Source organism: Nematolebias whitei, chromosome 15 (genome assembly GCF_014905685.2).
Source record: "Nematolebias whitei isolate Nwh7 chromosome 15, NemWhi1, whole genome shotgun sequence".
In the NCBI taxonomy this organism is placed as follows: domain Eukaryota; kingdom Metazoa; phylum Chordata; class Actinopteri; order Cyprinodontiformes; family Rivulidae; genus Nematolebias; species Nematolebias whitei.
This window is the reverse complement of record NC_056512.1, coordinates 39,180,738-39,184,057: the sequence shown is the minus strand read 5'-3', so window position 1 is coordinate 39,184,057 and position 3,320 is coordinate 39,180,738. Positions and strand designations below refer to the sequence as shown.

General features: G+C 38.9%; 1 protein-coding gene across 1 annotated transcript in view; it reads left to right on the top strand.

Moving 5' to 3' along the window:
- The window catches only part of tmem100a (transmembrane protein 100a), a 6,140-nt gene continuing 2,820 nt past the window's right edge, over positions 1 to 3,320 (top strand). Inside the window, exon 1 of the mRNA XM_037688676.1 lies at positions 1 to 184. The gene's annotated coding sequence lies outside the window, so the exon portion shown is untranslated. The remainder of the gene's footprint in view (positions 185 to 3,320) is intronic.

The window sequence follows — 3,320 nt, the reverse complement described above, 5'->3', positions numbered from 1 at the left end:
GCCCACAGATCCGGTTCTGAGGACTTCACAGGGAGACTGGTCTCATGAATGGAGTGCGAGTCCCGGCCGCAGCCAGAACCTGCTGGTTTTCAGCTTTAAACTCTGAGGAAAAACAACTTTAATGAACTTTTCATGGACTGAGACTGACTGAACAGTTCACAGCGACATGGATCAGGACTGGGAGGTAAAATGATTAAAACGTTGTTTCAGTGTGAAGCTTATTAACAAGATTTATTATCCTACAACAACAAAAATATTATTTAAACTGATCCGAGGTGAAAGTCACAGCTGATTCACATGTATGAAGAACTTTTAAAAGAATGATTAATTTAAGGCATGAAACAAATTTGTGTTTGACATGAAAAACTGCTTCACAGCCAGATTTGATCTTTTATATGCAATTCCTTTACGTTTAAATATTTAAAAGCTACAATTTATACTTTTTTCTTTAATCTTTCATTTTCACCGGAAGATAATTTATTTGTAAGTTTAAAATAAATTAATCCACCTTTTTTTTTTTCTTTTCTTTTTAAAGAATCACAGTTTTGTGTCTTAGTTATTTCTGATCACTGAGTGAAAAAGTTTAACTCAAAACCGAACAGAAAAAAACTTTCTTGTTCTTGGACATAATGAGTTGTTCAGAGAAGAGACGAGCAGTCAGCAGAACTTATGTCTGCAGGTTGAACCCACATTTGTTCTGATCTTTGAGGGTCGTAGGGCCTTTTGCTTTTCTTTGACCGCTGCTTTGAGCTTTTTAAATTCAAATTTTACTAAAACATACAGATTAAAACTAGTCTGAAGATTTGTTAAACAGACAGATGTGGAGATTGTAATTCATTTATTTAAAACGTTACAAATCTGTCAACAAATCAGAATGCTCTCATAAAAATGTTAATTTATGTCTTTATTGCTTAACAATTATTGCCCCATGCTTCTGCTATGAATTTTTCTTGTAGTTAAAACAAATAGATTTTTTTTAAATCTTTATATTAAACATATTAGCACACTGTAATAATTAAAAACAAAAACATTTCCACTTCACCAGTAAATGTTGAGTTTTTTGTTTTTGTTTTGTTGTAATAAAAAGCAGCAACATTTTCCAACAAAGCACTGAAGGAATGAGTTTGTAAAAAGCTTCTTTATAGTTGACAACAAAGTTTATGCTCAATCATCCAGGTACCAAATCCAATAATTCTCAGTCCGGTCATCTGGACAGTTTCTTTTCTTTTTTTTTTTTTTTTTAATAGAAATGTTTCGCCCTCTATCCGGAGGGCTTCATCAGTCAGAGGAGTTCCAATAAACTGTTTCCCCACCAAGCAGTGAACTCCTTAAGTGGACCAACCAGTTTGCTGTAGCTTAAAAATGATTCCTTTTTAGTGACTTGCAGTGATTTGCACGTGGGTTCAGCTCAACTTCTGCAGTTCTGAGAGCTTGGAACATCTTTTTTTTTTTTTTTTGGAATCAAGAAAACTGCTTAGAGAAGCAAAACTTCTTCAGCAGACAAGAACAAAAGTCCAGCAGATTTATTTCTGTCTTCTTTCGGACGTCTCGTAACAAACTACATCTTTCTGTTGGTCCCACCTCACCCAGTTTATCAGAACGATGTGGATGTTGGTCTGAATGTTATTCACAAACGACAGTTTAAACTTCTTTTTCTTTGCTGAGGTTGTTTTAATGTCATTCATCATCTTGTCCCATTTGTTTTGTTTGTTTCCTTGACTGATGAAGCCTTCTGGATGGAAGGTGAAATGTTTCAGCACAAAAAAAAAAAAAGAAACTGTCCGGATGACCTGACTGAAAATTGTTGGATTGTATACCTGGATTATTGAGCATGGACTTTGTTGGTTTTGAACCAGTTTGACACGACTGTCGACGAGGAAGAGGGCCAGCACCAGAGGAGGGGGCGTGCCAAAGAGACCATCTTAGCATCAACATAACTGGTTTGTTCCACTTTGGAGTAAGCTGTTGGGGGAGAATCAGTTTTGTGTTGTGTGTTTCCTTGACTTATGAAGCCTTCTGGATGGAAGGTGAAACATTTCAGCACAAAAAAAAAAAACTGTCCAGATGACCTGACTGAAAATTGTTGGATTGTCTCATTTATCTTGTGATGCAGCTCCGAGGGGATAAAGCTTTTTCTAAAAAATAATAATCTCTGGATTGATTTGCAGCTGCTCGTTAGACAGACGCCCTGATCTGCTCTCCTCAAACCTCCTTTTAAAACATCCATTAACTTTGAGGCCTAGACAGCTGGAGAGGTTGACTTGGACCTCACGCAGCTTTTGTTGATCTGTTTTAATTGTTTCCTGTTGATTCTCCTGGAGATGTGCGTACTCCATGTTTTGGTCTGACCTGTTGGTGATTTTTAGGAGCTGTATAAATAAAGTAGTGTAATTTCTATCTTCTGACGTCGTAGATGTTCAGAACTGTCAGTTTGGTCAAAAAATAAAGACGTAACGTGGAGGTAGAGGCATCATGGGCTTCAGAATCAGAAAATCTTTGTTGTTATAGTAACAAGTATAACAACATTAAATGTTGTCTCTGTGACTTCAAAAGATAAAAAGAAAAAAGGTACACAACAAGGAGAAAATCAATGATTTACACAATAAAAAAAAACTGTCGCTTCAAGGAATTATTGCAGGTGGTTATTGCACAGGGTGGCACGCTGTTGCCTCTCAGTGACAAAGGTCGCTGGTTCAAATCCCAGCCAGGGGGACTTTCTGGGTGGAGTTTACATGCTCTCTCGTGCTGCGTGGGTTTTCTCCAGGTGCTCCGGTTTCCTTCCACAGACCAAAAACATGCATGTTAGACTGACTTGTAACTCTAAATAGTCCCTAGGTGAGAGAGAGAATGGTTGTTTGTCTCTATGTGTCCCTGTGATGGACTGGAGACCTGTCCAGGTGTCCCTGTGATAAACTGAGACCTGTCCAGTTGTCCCCTGCCTCTCGCACAGTGACTGCTGGATATGGGCACTACTGATTCCTGCAACCCAAAAAGGAAAAAGCTTGTAAAGATGGATGGATGGATGCATGCATGGATGGATGGATGCATGGATGGAAGGATGGATGCATGGATGCATAGATGGAAGAATGGATGGATGGATGGATGGATGGATGGATGGATGCATGGATGGAAGGATGGCTGGATGCATGGGTGGATGGATGGATGGATGGATGGATGGATGGAAGGATAGAAGGATGGATGGATGGATGGATGGATGCATGGATGGATGATGGATGGATGGATGGATGGATGGATGCATGGATGGATGGATGCATGGATGGATGCATGGATGGATGATGGATGGATGCATGGATGGAAGG